At 35.5% G+C, this 18,881-nt stretch overlaps 1 protein-coding gene across 4 annotated transcripts in view; it reads right to left on the bottom strand.

The window, feature by feature from the left end:
• Positions 1 to 18,323, bottom strand: part of LOC123525281 (trimethylguanosine synthase-like) — a 45,554-nt gene extending 27,231 nt beyond the window's left edge. For 2 of the 4 annotated variants that reach the window (XM_053537990.1, XM_053537993.1), the window contains exon 1: positions 18,071 to 18,308. The gene's annotated coding sequence lies outside the window, so the exon portion shown is untranslated. Of the gene's footprint in view, positions 1 to 18,070 lie in introns of all 4 variants that reach the window. The other 2 variants (XM_053537991.1, XM_053537992.1) reach the window with 2 other exon arrangements.
• Positions 18,324 to 18,881: the final 558 nt, after the last annotated feature.

Genomic DNA, 18,881 nt, shown 5'->3' with positions numbered 1-18,881 from the left:
GAAAGTAACATTACATTGGTAGAGAAATTTGCAGATTTCTTTTTGAGCAAAATTGAAAAGATCCGTGAATCACTTGGAAATTATGAAAGTTACGTACCAGAAAAAAGGAATGTTCCACGTTTTGAGGTTTTCAGAGATCTAAGTGAAGCAGAAGTGAAAAAATTAATAAATGAACTTCAAACCAAATCCTGTAAGCTTGATAAACTACCCACAAAAATATTAAAGATGCATCTCAATGAATTCGTCCCTTTAATAACTGACTTGGTTAATTTGTCATTACGTCAAGGGATTTTTCCATCGAAGTGGAAACATGCGATAGTCAGGCCTTTGTTGAAGAAGGTAGGACTCGAACTTGTGCTATCCAATTATCGCCCTGTGAGCAATTTGCCATTTCTATCGAAACTTATAGAGAAGGCAGCTCTTTTCTTATTAAATAAACATGCTAGTGAATACCATCTTCTTCCCAAGAATCAGTCAGCGTATAGACGCTTTCACTCATGCGAAACGGCTTTACTTTGATTAACCAGTGACTTGTTGGAAGGCTTGGAAAATCAGGAGGTCAGTGCTCTAATTGCACTGGATCTGAGTGCCGCCTTTAACACTGTTGACCACGATATTTTAGTGCAAGTGTTACACTCTCAGTATGGGCTATGTGGTACAGTTCTCAACTGGATTGACTCTTATCTTAGGCACGCAGTTGTAGTGTAAGTGTACAAACTGCTGTTTCAACTCCTCGCCCATTACAATGTAGCGTTCCCCAGGGTAGCTGTTTAGGCCCCTGGCTCTATCTCACTTATGCAGGAACTCTATTTAATGTCATTCCCCAGTCAATATCTGTGTATGGGTTTGCTGATGACCATATTGCCAACAAATGCTTTCGACCAACTTCAGTTGAAAATGAGAAACAGGCTATTCAAGAACTTGAAAACTGTGCATTCACCATTGATAACTGGATGAAACAAAACAAACTTAAAATGAATACGTCAAAAACCGAATTCATCTTATTCGGTAGTAGACAGCAACTTGACAAATGTTCAATAACAGAAATTGACATTGCTGGTGACAGAATCAATTCAGTACAGTAAGGTACCTAGGGGCATTCTTAGATGAAAATCTTAGTTTTAAGGATCATGTCAAGAGAAAATGTCAAACCGCAATGGTTAATTATCTTAGAATAAAAAATATTAGAAAATACCTTACTAAAGAGGCTACTGAAATTCTGGTATTATCACTGGTCATTTCACATATAGATTATTGCAATGCAATATTGTATGGTATTCCTCACTGTGAAATTCAGAAAATGCATAGGATACAAAACATGTGTGCCAAACTCGTTTTAAGACTCAGCAAGTACGACAGTTCAAAACAAGCTTTGTTCCGACTACATTGGCTTCCTATCAAAGCTAGAATTGAATTTAAGATTTTAACTGTCATGTCTAATTGTTCAATCAGCCAAGCTCCATCTTACTTGACTGAATTATTATCGGAACAAACACCAAAACGTAGTTTAAGGTCTTCAGACTCTGTTACAGGTTGTTACGAGGTACCATTTAACAAACGTAAAACATTTGGCGACAGAAGTTTTCAAACTGTAGGGCCGAAACTATGGAACAAACTATCAGTAGAAGTGAGAAATTCTGATTCTGTAGACACTTTTAAGAAAAAGCTCAAAACACTGTTTTTTAAAAGCTTTGAATCATGGTTCTGATTATTTCTGTTGGTGGCCTGAATATGGTAGAGACGCTGAGTATACTCTACTATGTAGTGTGATCGACGTATGCTTTATACGCAATGTTGTAATTTGCACTGTACAGTAATTTTGTCAAATATGTTGTGTTTCATTGTTTGATACCATTATGTATATAATTTATCATGATTTTTCTTTTTTTTTAATTTAATGTACAATGCCAGTGAATATACTATGTGTAAAATTAGGCGTTTAATCAAATAAAGCAGTTTCAGTTTCAATATTGGTGATAGAGGTCCAGTAAATGGCCAAAAACTTATTTTGGGAGGTATAGAATTACCCCACCCACTTACTGGGACATATCTAGGGTACATATAAGCACATTATTTATTGGATTATCCTGTATAATCTATGATGTTAGGAATTTTCTAAAGTGTGGTATCACAAAACTGGCAAATGAACAAAACAATATTTGTATCCTGTGTTTGCCATACAGATATATCTTACACTTTCCAGCTTTGAAACTGAAAGCATTTTGTAAAGTCAATTCTATTGCATGCCATTTTGGTATTTCACATTTATATGTAACAATAAATTTAACAGCCAAACCTTATAACATTTTATGGCAGTTTGGAAAGAAACTTAGAATTATTTCAGTATGTGGAAGTTTAAAGAAAGAGAATTTCTTTGAACTGACATTGAAAACAAGAGGACCATGATGGTCCTGAATCACTCACCTCTTCCCACATGACCCAGTTTTGAGTATGACGTCGTTTTTTCTATTATTTGACATAGTGACCTAGTTTTTCAGCTCATGTGACCCAGTTTTGAACTTGACCTAGATATTATCAAGATAAAAATTCTGACCAATTTTCATGAAGATCCATTGAAAAATATGGTCTCTAGAGAGGTCACAAGGTTTTTCTATTATTTGACCTATTGACCTAGTTTTCGAAGGTACGTGACCCTGTTTTGACCTTTATCTAGATATCATCAAGGTGAACATTCTCACTATTTTCATGAAGATCTCATGAAAAACATGGCCTCTAGAGAGGTCACAATGTTTTTCTATCTTTATACCTACTGGCCTAGTTTTCGACCGCACATGACCCAGTTTCGAAACTGACCTAGATATCATCAAGGTGAACATTCAGATTAATTTTCATGAAGATCCATTGAAAAATATGGTCTCTAGAGAGGTCTAAAGATTTTAATAATTTTAGACCTACTGACCTAGTTTTTGACCGCAGTTGACCCAGTTTCAAACTTGACCTAGATATCATCAAGATGAACATTCAGACCAACTTTCATACAGATCCCATGAAAAGTATGGCCTCAAGAGAGGTCACAAGGTTTTTTTATTATTTGACCTACTGACCTAGTTTTTTAAGGCACGTGACCCAGTTTCAAACTTGATCTAGATATCATCAAGGTGAACATTCTGGCCAATTTTTATGGAGATCCATTCAAGTATGGCCTCTAGATGGGTCACAAGGTTTTTTATATTTTTAGACCTACTGACCTAGTTTTTGACCGCACATGACCCAGTTTCGAACTTGACCTAGATATCATCAAGATGAACATTCAGACCAATTTTCATACAGATCCCATGAAAAATATGGCCTTTAGAGAGGTCACAAAGTTTTTCCATTATCTGACCTACTGACCTAGTTTTTGACGGCACGTGACCCACTTTCGAACTTGGCCTAGATATCATCAAGACGAACATTCAGACAAACTTTCATACAGATCCCATGAAAAATATGGCCTCTAGAGAGGTCACAAGGTTTTTCTATTATTTGACCTACTGACCTAGTTTTTGAAGGCACGTGACCCACTTTCGAACTTGACCTAGATATCATCAAGGTGAACATTCTAACCGATTTTCATGAAGATCTCATGAAATATATGGCCTCTAGAGAGGTCACAAACTTTTTCTATTTTTAGACCTACTGACCTAGTTTTTGACCGGACGTGACCCAGTTTCAAACTTGACCTAGATATCATCAAGATGAACATTCAGACCAACTTTCATACAGATCCCATGAAAAATATGGCCTTTAGAGAGGTCACAAGGTTTTTCTATTATTTGACCTACTGACCTAGTTTTTGACGGCACGTGACCCAGTTTCGAACTTGATCTAGATATCATCATGGTGAATGTTCTGATCAATTTTCATGAAGATCCCATGAAAAATATGGCCTCTAGAGAGGTCACAAGGTTTTTCTATTTTTAGACCTACTGACCTAGTTTTTGATGGCACGTGACCCAGTTTCGAACTTGACCTAGATACCATTAAGGTGAATGTTCTGACCAATTTTCATGAAGATCTTGTGAAATATATGGCCTCTAGAGAGGTCACAAGGTTTTTCTATTTTTAGACCTACTGACCTAGTTTTTGATGGCACGTGACCCAGTTTCGAACTTGACCTAGATACCATTAAGGTGAATGTTCTGACCAATTTTCATGAAGATCTTGTGAAATATATGGCCTCTAGAGAGGTCACAAGGTTTTTCTATTTTTAGACCTACTGACCTAGTTTTTTACAGCACGTGACCCAGTTTCAAACTTGACCTAGATATCATCAAGGTGAACATTCTGAGCAATTTTCATGAAGATCTTGTGAAATATATGGCCTCTAGAGAGGTCACAAGGTTTTTCTATTTTTAGACCTACTGACCTAGTTTTTGATGGCACGTGACCCAGTTTCTAACTTGACCTAGATATCATCAAGATGAACATTCTGACCAATTTTCATAAAGATCCCATAAAAAAATGTGACCTCTAGAGTGGTCACAAGCAAAAGTTTACGGACGGACGCACGCACGGACGGACGGACGGCGGACGACGGACACTGCGCGATCACAAAAGCTCACCTTGTCACTTTGTGACAGGTGAGCTAAAAACTAGGCCATGTTTTCTAATGTGTAAAACATTTATCCATTAAAAAGTTAGGAATGTTGATTTGTTTTGTTTTTTGTTACCAATAGGAATCATTTTAATAAGAAGTGGTCACAAAGTTAACAAACACACTTACACATACATACTTTTAAACAAGAGCTGACACAGGAGACAGCATGCTCGACTATTTCGATGCTGGATAGTGAAACTGGGCACATCTGAGGAAACTAGAGCTGTCACTGGAGTGTTTAATGACTCCAATTGTGGATGAAGATATTGCGCAATAGCCTGAGTCTATGTCAAAAATATCAACTTAAAGTAATAGGAGAGGTAAAGATAAAATGTATCGAAACACTATATAAGTATATCCTAAGCAAAAAGGGACATAATTCATTAAATGTTGGTGCCAGAGTTATGCAGCTTGTGTCATATAGTGTGGGTGATGATGTTGAACAACTATTTTAAGTCTGAATCAAATCCATTCAGTAATAACAGAGACAGAGTGAAAGTGCATCAAAACTTTAACCTAAAATTCTAAGTAAAAAGGGGGAATAATTCATGAAAAACTGATGCCAGAGTTATGCACCTTGCGTCATATGGTGTGGGTGATGATGTTGAACAACTATTTTAACTTTGAATCAAATCCATTCAGTAATAACAGAGACAGAGTGAAAGTGCATCAAAACTTTGACCTAAAATTCTAAGAAAAAGGGGAAATAATTCATGAAAAATTGGTCCCAGAGTTATGCACCTCGTGTCATATGGTGTGAGTAATGATTTTGAACAGTTGTTTAAGTTTGAATCAGATCCATTCAGTAATAACAGAGATAGAGTGAAAGTGCATAAAACTCTAACCTGAAATTCTAAGTAAAAAGGGGAATAATTCATGAAAAATTGTGCCAGAGTTATGCATCTTGTGTCATATGATGTGGGTGATGATGCTGAACAACTATTTCAAGTTTGAATCAAATCCATTCAGTAATAACAGAGGCAGAGTGAAAGTGCACCAAAACTTTAACCTGAAAATCTAAGTGAAAAGGGGGGATAATTCATGAAATATTGGTGCCAGAGTTATGGCCCTTATGTTAGATGATTTGGATGATGATGAGGAATAAGTATTTCAAGTTTGAATCAAATCCATCAAGTAATTACAGAGGTAAGTTGAAAAAAGAGAAAGTGCACCAAAACTTTAAGGCGTAAAAAAAAAATTTGTTTGTTTCCGGTATCCCGACCTACCCTAAATTTTTGGCCCGACCCTAAATGTTTTTATTGCCTTGGAGAACATTTTTTTCAACTTTTTAACAAAAAGATGCAAAACTGCACTTTTTATGCTTTAAACATAGCCAGTGATGCTAGAAATCAACTTACTGATGCTCTAAAGGCATAACCCCCTTATTTGTAATCATTTTTTGACAAAAAAATAATTTCCGAAAAGTCCACCTTAATAAAAAAAATTTCCAAAAAAAAAAAAAAAAATTCCGACCTACCTACCCTAATTTTTTTCAGCATGTTACCGGAAACAAAGAATTTTTTTTTTTTAGGCCTAACCAAGGTGGGGACGCGGAAAGACGTCGACGCCGGGGTGAGTAGGATAGCTCTCCTTATACTTCGTATAGTCGAGCTAAAAATTATTTTTATAGATCTACTATTTTCCATTACGACTATTGCTAAAAATCAGTGACTGTTTTCTAAAAAAACTAATTATTATTCATATTGTTTGTTAATTTAAATAACATTGTCTATTTCAATTTCAAGTTATTTAATTTACACCTGTATTTCAAACTATCAATATCATAGTATAAGAAATACATTAAACACTATGAAAAACGTAATTCTTCGTATCAATGAACCTACCAAACTGGTGTATACAGTCTGGTTCGAGTAAATTAGGGTACAAATCGCTCGTGAAAAATGAACAAGATTTCTGGTGGTTCTGGCTTCGAATATCACCAAAACAAACCATTTGCACACTCAGACAGATGGATACATTAAACTGGTAACATAAATGTACATCTGCAGGGATAATTACCAAGAAAATGAGGCCAAAATATAACGGGCACCTGCAAAGTTATCATCGCGGATTGGCGGATTACCTCACGTGGCAAAAATTACTCGGTCAGAAAAGTGATAAAATACGTATATGTACGCGCAATTATAACAGTATTTAGTGCACTCTGTATGTAAAACGATCATTTTCCCATAAAAAATGCCACTTTGATCAGCGTATATTGCGTTTTTGATCTAAAAATCTGGGAATGAATTTTTTCTTTGGTCTTTTTTCAAGGATTTCCCGTATATTCTATGCAAAACACGTCATATACGTAATGTTCTATCTTTAGACTAAAGAATCGGGCACCTGTTCAGTTTGGGAAATGCCGTACTTTTCCAGAATAAGCGCGTTTCTATTGGCCCTATAGTGAGATCGGATTTCCGGAAAAAGTAAGAAATTATCTCCCCTGATCTGCGGTGGTGTGGTGGTTGCTAGAAAAAGGTCAAATGTTGTTATTATTTGCCGGCTTCGGATTGGTTGAAAAATGTGTAGGGAAACCCGTAGCATTCAATGAGACTTCAGCTGATTGGTTAAAAATGTGTTGCTTTGAATCATGAAAATATCCTATGACAAATGACTCTTAATACCGTCGTCAACAGAAATTTTTAGTCCATAAACTACCAGGGACGTGAGCATCTCATTGAAATTACCACATAAATATGCTCATTTACTTTAAAAAAAATGTTTCTCTTGTTCTTTACAAATTAAGCACAGTCAATTCACACCTTTAGGCGTGCCTGATCACCGTCAGTTTTAAAATTAAACAATTTTATGTAGGCCTACAAGTCTAACCCTCTAATGATATTCAATTTTATCGGGAGTTATCATCCATATGTTAAAAGCGCAGACTCGTTTACCAAACGCGCAAGACAGTTACCCTGCGCATATAAGAAATATATAAGGTTGCCAGACTTACAAATCGTTGCGCAGATAACAAATTGGTTATTTGCGCTGCGCGATTTACCAAATGCGCAGATTGGCTATATGCGCGTAACATAAATAGTGTGTAATCTTTATGTTAATATCAGCTAGTGTTTATTTATTGTATGTTGAATGCTTAAGTCACTTTCAGTAATCCCCTAGGATGAGAAATGTGTTAATAATGCAGAAAAACACTGTTTTTGTGATGGGTGGGGTATGAAAACAGCTCTTTGTAGTAGCATTTATGCTTTAAAGCAGGGATCATCCTACAAGAAGATTTGATCAATATTGTCGCTTTAAAGTCGGCCACTTCGCCTAATTATTGCCTCTGGGCGAAATCCAAATCGCCGAGTTTTTCAGCGAGTTATTATCTGTTTACTTAAAGTTGTAAAACTTGATGCATATTCTAGATTAAATTACTGATAAATCCATAGTCAACCCCGCCTGTCAAACTTCAGCCAATCATAGCGTTAATATCCCACAGTGTCAATCAATAATATTGTAAGCCGCCGCCATTTTGAAAATTTTCAATCGGCGTGTAAAAAGCCGATAAACTTAACGAGAGCATTATCTTATGCAACAATTGTATATTATTCTTTCATTTTATTAAAGATTACTTCAAACATTATTTCAATTACCATGATTACTGCCAATTTCTGTAAATGAATTGCTCGGGTACTGTGGATAAAAAATGATTTCGCGGACGTCAGAACTGCCATACAAAATATTGTAAAAAGATCGCCATTGTCTACGAGTTTGATATTATTTTCGAAAAAAATAATAAATAATTAAATTAAATGTATAAATCTGAACAAGTTGATGCAAAAATCGGGCATTATAAAAGCACAAGAATCGAAACATGAATGAAAATTTTCACGACGTTTTGATCGTGCACCTGTTAAATTTACGAGTTTCTGACATGTAAATTTCGAATAAAAATCTAAAGGTGACTTTTTTATTGCTAAGTTTATACTTTATTTAGAAATTCATGAAAATGATAATGCAAGAATCAATTTCCTTAAATAATTACTGTTTATAAGTTACAGCTAGACCCACAGAAAGTGGATATATATAGGCAAGAAACTGAATGCTATGCCGATTCTTCTCCTTAAATTCCTCAACTTGTCCCTAAATTCTGTGGAGGGAGAAGTCACTTCTCCCTAAAATTTTGACGTAGGATGATCCCTGTTAAAGTGTATGTAAGTAGTATTTGGTTGAAGGGGACTATATTCATTCAATACAGGAGGAGTTTGTATATTGCCTAAACATTGACTCCATGGTGATGATTTAAAAATAAGAAAATGTAGTTTTACTCCATATTTTCAATATAGCTGATTTAAGACACTGTGACTCACTATAGATAAAAGTGGACAAGAGGTATGGATTTTGGATGAGAGTAAAAATAACACATGTTTACTTTGGTAAGAGTTTACTTTAAAGTTACAAGGCAGTCTGAACGACAGCTAAATCCCCCGCCACTGCTATGGATAGTGAAAGGGTAAACCTTTGATTTTAGCTGTGATCTTGACCTTGAACTGACACGGCTGACTCATGAATTCTGCACAACGTCTTGATGAGGAGATCATTTGACCCAAGTTTCATGAAAATCCTTCAAGGGGTTAAGGAGATACAGAGCTGAAACCTTTGACCTTCAGTTGTGACCTTGACCTTGAGTTGACATGGCTGACTCATGAGTTCTTGATGAAGTGATCATTTGACCCAAGTTTGATGAAAATCCTTCAAGAAGGTTTAGGAGATACAGAGTGGACACCAAATGGAAGACTCAAACCTTCTATCCTTAGTTGTGACCTTGACCTTGAGCTGGCATGGTTGACGCATAATTTCTGCACATCGTTCTGATGAGGTAATCATTTGACCCAAGTTTTATAAAATTCTTTCAAGGGGTTTAGGAGATATAGAGCGGACACGAAATGGAAGGCTCAAACCTTTGACCTTCAGTTGTGACCCTGACCTTGAGCCGACATGGCTGACTCATAAGTTCTGCACATCGCCTTGATGAGGTGATCGTTTGACCCAAGTTTGATGAAAATCCTTCAAGGGGTTTAGGAGATATAGAGCGGACACAAAATGGAAAGCTCAAACCTTTGACCCTAAGTTGTGACCTTGATCTTGAGCCAGCATGACTGACTCATGGGTTCTGCATATCGTCTTGATGAGGTAATCATTTGACCCAAGTTTTATAAAATTCCTTCAAGGGGTTTAGGAGATAAAGAGCGGACACAAAATGGCAGGCTCAAACCTTTGACCTTGAGTTGTGACCTTGACCTTGAACCAACAAGGCTGACTCATGGGTTCTGCACATCGTCTTGATGAGGTGATCATTTGACCCAAGTTTGATGAAAATACTTCAAGGGGTTTAGGAGATATGAAGCGGACACGAAAGTGTTACGGACGGAAGGACAGACGGAAGGACCGACGGAAGGACCGACGCAGACCATTCCTATAATCCCTCCGCCACGGCGGGGAATTAATAATAGCTGAAATGCATGTATACTGAAATTTTATATTCTCTTTAGGTCAAATGTTGTTATTATTTGCCAGCTTCAGATTGGTTGAAAAATGTGTAAGGAAACCCGTAGCATTCAATGAGACTTCAGCTGATTGGTTAAAAAAGTGTTGCTTTGAATCATGAAAATATCATTAAATTTTAGAAATGTAATGTTTCCTGTGCATTTTGAAGTATTTTATAGCTGCCTGGCTATATATTTAACTCTGAAATTAGCAATTTAGGGAAGTAAGTACTTGTTGGAATTCACCACTAAATTCCATGCACAGCTGAGGGTGGCTGTCGGCACAGGGTAAAACGCAGACCACAAAGGGAAAGAAGAGTGCAGACCAGTAGAGTTATATAGGGGATCTGCAAAATGCAGACCACAAAGAATATACTAGGTATTGGAAAACGCAGACCACATAGAATGTGTAAAAAAAATGACACTTGTGTTTTATAAGTGGACATAATATGCAGACATTGGAAAGTCAGTTGATTACAAGTTATTGTGATTATGATTTAATCAGTCTAAGCCTTTTAAGTTCAAATCCTTTTTTGTTCATGCACCTTTTTATTAAATTTTATTATATGTTATGTCCAGTCAATATTATTTGAATGGAAATAGAAACAAGAGCACCGCCTTGCGGGTGCTGACGCTCATCTGATTTTTTTTGTATAATAGAAATATTGTCCTACCCATGATTTTCTAAGTCTAAAAAGGGCCATCACTCTTGCAAAAAGCAGGATAGAGTTATGTTTCTTGATGTACAGTGTCCACTTATGATGGTGAAAAACTGTTGCAAGTTTTAAAGCAATAGCTTTGATAGTTTATGAGAAAAGTTGACTTAAACATAATATTCAACCAAGAAAATGATTTTCTAAGTCCAAAAGGGGCAATAATTATTGCAAAAAGCAGGATGGAGTTATGTTGCTTGCTGTACAGGGTCAGCTTATGATGGTGAACAAGAGTTGCAAGTTTTAAAGCAATAGCTTTGATAGTTTAAGAGAAAAAGTTGATCTAAACATAAAACTTAACCAAGAAATCTGATATTTTCTAAGTCCAAAAGGGGCCATAAATCTTGCAAAAAGCAGGATGGAGTTATGTTTCTTGCTGTACAGGGTCAGCTTATGATGGTGAACAAGTGTTGCAAGTTTTAAAGGAATAGCTTTGATAGTTTAGGATAAAAGCTGACCTAAACATAAAACTTAACCAAGAAAACTGATTTTCTAAGTCCAAAAGGGGCAATAATTCTTGCAAAAAGCAAGATGGAGTTATGTTTCTTGATGTACAGGGTCTGCTTATGATGGTGAACAAGTATTTCAAGTTTCAAAGCAAAAGCTTTGATAGTTTAGGAGAAAAGTTGACCTAAACATAAAACTTAACCAAGAAATCTGATATTTTCTAAGTACAAAAGGGGCCATAAATCTTGCAAAAAGCAAGATGGAGTTATGTTTCTTGCTATACAGGGTAAGCTTATGATGGTGAACAAGTATTCCAAGTTTCAAAGCAATAGCTTTGATAGTTTAGGAGAAAAGCTGACCTAAACATAAAACTTAACCAGGCAACGCCGACACCGACGCCGACAACTGCTCAAGTGATGACAATAACTCATCATTTTTTTTCAAAAAATCAGATGAGCTAAAAAGGCAGTGGCTACGATTACGGTACCGTAATCCTAGCCTCAGGTTCTAGGATTACGGAAGTTCCGTATTCCTAGACAACCCTATGAGGATAGGCTAGGATTATGGGAGTATTTTAAGAAGCATAAAGTATATGTTAGGACACGCATAAATGGTGTTGTAAACTAACTTATTTCACTTAATTTTTCAAGCCTGCCTTATTATTTCGTGTTTTCTATCCGCCGTTTTGGGTTAGTATAATCTTAATGGCGGCGCGCGGAGATATATTTGAAATATGAGTGTCAAAGTTAGATTTAAAAAAAAATCTATACTTTGAATTTTATTATTTATACGGGAAAACCGAAGGTTTTTCCGTCTATAGATAATGTGTACGTGTATATATGTCAAAGTAAACCTATATACCGTTCAACTTGGGAATATGTTCTATACCTTCAGCGGGTTTGTTGTTGTTGTTCTCCCATAATTCTACCGGACCTGCTGCCGTGCTTGCGCAATAAATAATTTTCAGGACGACATTTGATAAAATAAAATTTCTTATGAACGATCGGGCGCCGCATTATTTAAACAAATTATTCTATCCAGTTGAAAATTCGCGGTATCAATAGAAATCGGTGTTATTCGGGTTTCTTCATGAAACGAGTTTATGGATGATTCAAGCGGCCCGCTTTTTGTTTCCAATAATGAATTATGATGTAAGCTACATTACTGCACTGTTTGAATAACAAAACCATTGTTTATTTATTTCTATGAATGTAGAAAAGCCAATAATTTCAAAAATGTCAATGTAAAACGAATATAGACACGTTGTCCTAACAAAATTTATTTATATACATAATTTTATCACACATTTATGTCATAAGTCACTGTGGTCCAGTGGTTAGCGCACATATTTTCCATGCGCGAGGTCCGAGTTCGAATCTCGTAAGGTGCTTGATTTTTTTTTTTTTTTTTTTTAGCTTAGGCCCAATTTAGTTTTTTTTTCTTCATATTTATCACACTTTTTTCAATTACTGGAACACAAATCAATAATAAGTATAGTTAACCAATGTTCTGTCTGTAAATTTTGAACAAAATATTCGAAGGCATGGAAAAGCATATATCGACAGGCCCTTCCCCAGCCGCATAAGGCGCCGCGCTACCGCGGCGCTTAAAACACGAAATATAGCTTCCCGCAGCGCTTAAATATCCCGCGCGGTGCCTCAATTATTAGCGCAGCGTCTTAAATCAGTAAGCAATTTCATCCCCGTGAAATACCTCAGGTAAAGTTTATGAATACACAGTGTAGCTGGCTGTTTACCGTGTACTGATAAGGGTTTAAATACGACACGTGTTGATGAAAGTGTGTGTTTTCACAAGTTTGCGGTTAATTGGAACAGGAGTGATTGGAATATAATTAGTTAAGGATCATAATTAGTCTATGCAAAGAAATGGAATAACAGTTGGTGGCGGCATGCATGGGTAAGTTAATTGTTATCGTGTAATAATTAGCAGAGAAAGGCAACTGTATGAAAATGACCAGTGATTGTTTGAAGTTTGAAATCATTGTTCTGGATGAACGGAAGCAAACTTTTTCAAGGATGTTTAATTACTATTGTTTAAGGTGCTATTAATTTCTAAATATTAAACTTTAACAACTATGATATTTTTGTTTCACTTTGCTTTTGTATCTCTCAAAGTAAACATGAAAAGACCAAGTGATACAAGTTTCAGTGAAATAACATAATTTAGGGAAGGTTACCTTACCATCATTCCTGGGAAAGACTAGTTCCAAATAAACTGCCTACTTTCTCACGTAAAGAACCGGGCTAGTCGGTAAAAGGGATGAATGAATTCTATTCTGCTTCTTTTCAAGGAAGTCAATATTTCTATGCGAAAAAAACATTGATTTGTTTAGAATCTCTATTTACTGAATATATTTACAGCATCATGTATGGTCCAAAGAATTTTAGAACAAAAAAAAACAAGAAACTTATCAACAACAAAAAAGTTATGATTCATTTTGTCAAGTCATTGAAACATGTCATTTTATTGTAACGTGTGTTTCATTTCAGGCTCTTTCAACACACTTTTCCATTGAAGAAGACTGGGCAGTTATTGGAATGGGCACAGGTGAAAGCCACCGTTACCACAGATGAACACTTTGAGCACAATGGAGTGGATTATTGGTAATCTGTCCGAGTCTCACCCAAACCTGTGCAAAGTCGCTACAGTGGGACTGCTTCTACCAACCTCCACAGCATGTTCTTTCTGAAACTTGCTGCTTGCAGTAAAATACATAGTTAAACTTGAAATACAGAACCTGCTTCTCTGTGTAAAAAAGCTGCAATAGTGTTATTAACACCCACAAATATTTAACAGAAATACTGTTGCAATTCATTGTGCAAAAGAACAAAAGATAAATGTCAAATCTTAGGAACTTTTACAATATAAATCCATCCTTGGTTATCCTTGCTCTGGGAAAATTAAAAATACTTTTTTTGTACTTTCAGATTGTGAGAGAGGTTTCAGCAGTTGAATGTGTAAAGACCACCCACCATTCACCAGTGAGCATGAAAGTGCTTATAATGCCTTACTCATGGTGTCCATGCAGGGACAAAAATTGAATGACTTTAATTTCAGTGGTGCAGTAAAAGAATGGCACAGTGCCAATGACAGACACTTATATAAAAAAATGCCTATATATAGATGTGTTGTTAGTGTTAGTACAAAAGAAGTGGAAGGACATATGTGTTGTTTCGAAAATACTTATAAAAGAAGTGGACATCTGTGTAGTGTATATGATATATTGATGGTTATATGATTATGTGAAAATGTAGAAGTAATGAAATACATGTTGTTGTGTTTTTTTTGCATATGGTATACTTAAAAAAGCACCATTTGGGTTCGATTTTTTAAAAAAATTCGAACAGGGGAGGGGAAACCCCTCCTGCACCCACCCCTTATCCCGCCACACAAACTTTACCCCAGCGCCTTAAAAAATTTCTGGGGAAGGGCCTGATCGATATTGCTTATCTCCACTCCCTTCCACAATCATTCACATACATTGCAACTACTTTCTAAAAGTCAATTCATTGACTAGAGTTTTAGTAAAATTACACTTGGAAAAAAATGTTGGCTATAAACTTGAGAGGCTCACTACGATCACTATCAAGCTAAGAAATTAACCTTAATCATATTCAAAAAAAGGTCCCAGACTGTTAGCAGTTAGGTAAATTAAATTGAATTTAGACCAAGAGTGTTAATTCTGGTCAAGAACTTTTTACAATGAATTTGAAATAAGAATTTCACAAGTAAATGGTTGTTTGTCATTCTCACATACACGAGTTTTACCATAGCTGTATTAGTGGAACACAATTTGTCCTAAAAGAGTGTCATTTGACAATAATGGCATTTAAAAGAATTAAAATAGTCTGTGTTTAGGATAGCAGGATTATGTAAGTTCCGGTATCTATACTACAAAAGAATATCAGAACAAGATGATATTGAATGTGATGTTACGCAGGCATAATGTGTAAATTGTTGTGTTTTATTTTTTGGATTGTTTTGTCGTTTTTAGAAACTATTTGTTTGTAACAAATGAACTGAAAAGAATATGTGCATTTCCGGATTCAGAAATTTGTATTAGAGAAACAAATTGATAGCAAAGGCATGTTCGTTGTAAACAGAAACAAAATTGGTAATATTATGTATAAATAAATGACTTGCATTTATCTGTATATAATAAAATATTTATCCAAAACTACTGAGGAAGAGTGTGTTTTACGCATGCTCACTGACAACACATAAAGGCCTGATACTGGGTCACTTTTGAATGACTGCTGCACCATATATAATACTATGAGGAAAATTTTGTAAATGACAAAGTGTTCGAATTTATCAATGTTCGTACAGCCCCCATTTTACATATCCCTTTCCGGCGCTCACTTCGTGTGAGTTAAAATTTGCTTACTAGATATAAATTTGAATTATGTAAAGTTTTCAGCAAAAGCATTATTTTGATACCAATTTGCAGAAATAAAAAAGCGACAGGTCAAAAACCCCCTGTTATTTGTCCGGGTTTATGCAACAGTTTCGTTTTTGTCGTGTTGAGCGACATGTGAAGTTTCCACTTTTCTCTATTTTATCATCAGTACAACTAATGGTGCGTTTTTGGGAGTAGATTCTGTGCACCCAAATATCACTATTATCTTTAACTCATGAACACTATTTTCCATTGTCTGTCTAGTCTTGATACATTTGAAGAAATGATTAGATCTATGTTCATTTAAACAAAACTTTTTAAAACATTTCCCCTTCTTATTTTTATAACAATAGCAAAACCATCAGGCTTAATACTGTCAAAACTGAAAGCCAAACAAAAAGTATCAGAAAGAACAATTTAATGCAGAAAAAAAAGAAAGAATCCGTATCACTATCACTAGGTTTTCCCGTCAGATAGGCAGCGCCTAATTTCATATTAACCATATTGTATGTTATTAAAGACCATTTGTGGTGACTTGATGAAAAAAATGCAGGCATATTCGAAACATAGATAATTCTATATTTCTGCCCAGCGCCATTATAAGGTTATACTTACCCAAAACGGCCGATCGATAGCACGAAATATTTAGTGAAAGTAAGTAAAATGAGTAAGTTTACAATGTCATTTATGCATGTCCTAACATAAATTTGATGCCTCTTAAATACTTCCGTAATCCTAGCCTATTCTCATAGGGTTGTCTAGGAATACGGAACTTCCGGAGGCTAGGATTACGGTACCGTAATCGTAGCCACTGCCTAGAAAAAAATGGATCCCGCATGCCCATGTAAAAATGTTATTGTTTGGTGTCTGGAAGGCTATTTGACAGGGTATATGGCACCTCATGTGTCAACAAAAGTTTTGAGGGGGTCCTATAGAGTCATTTCTTACAATGTAAGCCTATGGGAATAAGGTCAGTAATTCGGTCGAAAATGTGCTTCCGTGGTGTAGTCGAAAGAAGTCCATAATAAATAGATCCTAATTTTCCCATTTTCTGCGCAAATTCGTGTAGAACGAGTGCTTTAATCACAACTTTTCGCTACTAGAATACATTCTGCATGAAATGAGACGGTTTTCATGTTCATACAACCCACATGGCAAGTTTTGCAGATCGAAACCAGAAGTAGGTGTTTATTGCACGGAGGAGAGCAAATATGCGCCATTTTTAGGGTAGCAGACCACAACTGACTGGCATTTCACTAGGAACTATTCAACCCCCTATTTTCTTTTCATTTTTTCGTTAATTTTTGATAGAACTTTCATGAAAAATTGGTGCAGGAAAAAGTGATGTTCTCTAAAGATACGTAAAGACGACATGAAGTTGTCGTTTTTTATATGAAACAAAGAAGGATTTGAATTACTGACCTTTAACCTATAAGAGCTGAAATAAGACTATTCTCGAAACGCATCGTAATTAGTCTTTATAGCCATAAATCGGTTGTATATGATATAAAAGAGTGTTTCCAATGCAAAATAATAATGAAATTTGAAAAATTTTGAATTTTGACCTTATTTTATGTACATGTGTCTATTTCAGCAGCGATTTCTGGGATTTAAAAGCCAATACTTTGTCTCCAGAATGTCAGAAAATGCACAAAATGCATCCTTCTGGGTCTTATTCATGACGGAATGAATGATATTTCAGAATCCCAGTGAAAAATGATGCAAAAAAAGTGAAACTTGTACCAAAATATACAATAAAAGGTCCATAAGGCCAAAAATTAGCCCTGTAAATGGGTAGGGGGTGGCTTCTATTAAATGTCTATATTTCTCCAAAATCTCGAAATTTCACTATGAAACTTGGCAATGTGTTTGGTATTACATCTTTCTTGGAAATAGAGATGAAAATGGTGTGAAATTTGATAAGAAACATTTCTTATAGGAATAAGGTCAGTAATTCGGTCGAAAATGTGCTTCCGTGGTGTAGTCGAAAGAAGTCCATAATAAATAGATCCTAATTTTCCCATTTTCTGCGCAAATTCGTGTAGAACGAGTGCTTTAATCACAACTTTTCGCTACTAGAATACATTCTGCATGAAATGAGAAGGTTTTCATGTTCATACAACCCACATGGCAAGTTTTGCTGATCGAAACCGGAAGTAGGTGTTTATTGCGCGGAGGAGAGCAAATATGCGCCATTTTTAGGGTAGCAGACCACAACTGACTGGCATTTCACTAGGAACTATTCAACCCCCTATTTTCTTTTCATTTTTTCGTTAATTTTTGATAGAACTTTCATGAAAAATTGGTGCAGGAAAAAGTGATGTTCTCTAAAGATACGTAAAGACGACATGAAGTTGTCGTTTTTTATATGAAACAAAGAAGGATTTGAATTACTGACCTTTAACCTATGGAAAAATTAATAGCAGTGTCTGACCAAAAACAGCACGAGAGCCTATCGCGAAATCTTATGATAAACAAATATTTCTTATTTGCATATGAAACTTTTTACTCATATGGTAATTTTTATTTCACAGAACGTTTATTAGATTATTCTTTAAATAATCACAGTTGCTGTTAAAATAAAACTCATGAATTTCCGTTCGTTTTACGTTTTACGCTGGAATAAATCCTCTTGATCAGACGGACGCTTTGTTATTATTCTGGTTAAACACCACTAAATAATTTGATAGGGTCTACGCTGCGACGCATCCGAGTAGATTTCTTTTCACTTAGAACTACAGAATGCTTTGTATGCTATGCAGCAATATTGTAAATTGAGGGGTCTACAAGTTAATGCTGGTAAGACAAAAGTTGTTGTGTTCAGCAGGTCAAAACGCAAGAGGAATCAGTATAAATTCTATTACGATAATAGTGAACTTGATATTGTAGATGAATTTTCTTATCTTGGTGTGAAATTCAGTTATAATGGTAACTTTTTTGAAAACTAAAAAACTTTTAGTTGATCAGGCCAGAAAAGCAATGTTTGCTCTGATTGCCAAAGTTCGTAAACTGAACTTGCCGTTCTCTTTACAACTGCATTTGTTTAATGCAACAGTAACGCCAATATTACTATATTCATCGGAAGTATGGGGTTTTGAAAATATTAAGATAATTGAACAGTTTCAACTTAAGTATTGTAATTTTTGTTTAGACTTAAATCTTCTACACCAAATGTTATGTTATATGGTGAACTGGGTATTAAACCCATA

The sequence above is a fragment of the Mercenaria mercenaria genome, chromosome 3 (genome assembly GCF_021730395.1).
Source record: "Mercenaria mercenaria strain notata chromosome 3, MADL_Memer_1, whole genome shotgun sequence".
NCBI classification, from domain to species: domain Eukaryota; kingdom Metazoa; phylum Mollusca; class Bivalvia; order Venerida; family Veneridae; genus Mercenaria; species Mercenaria mercenaria.
This window is presented reverse-complemented; position numbering and strand designations above follow the sequence as displayed.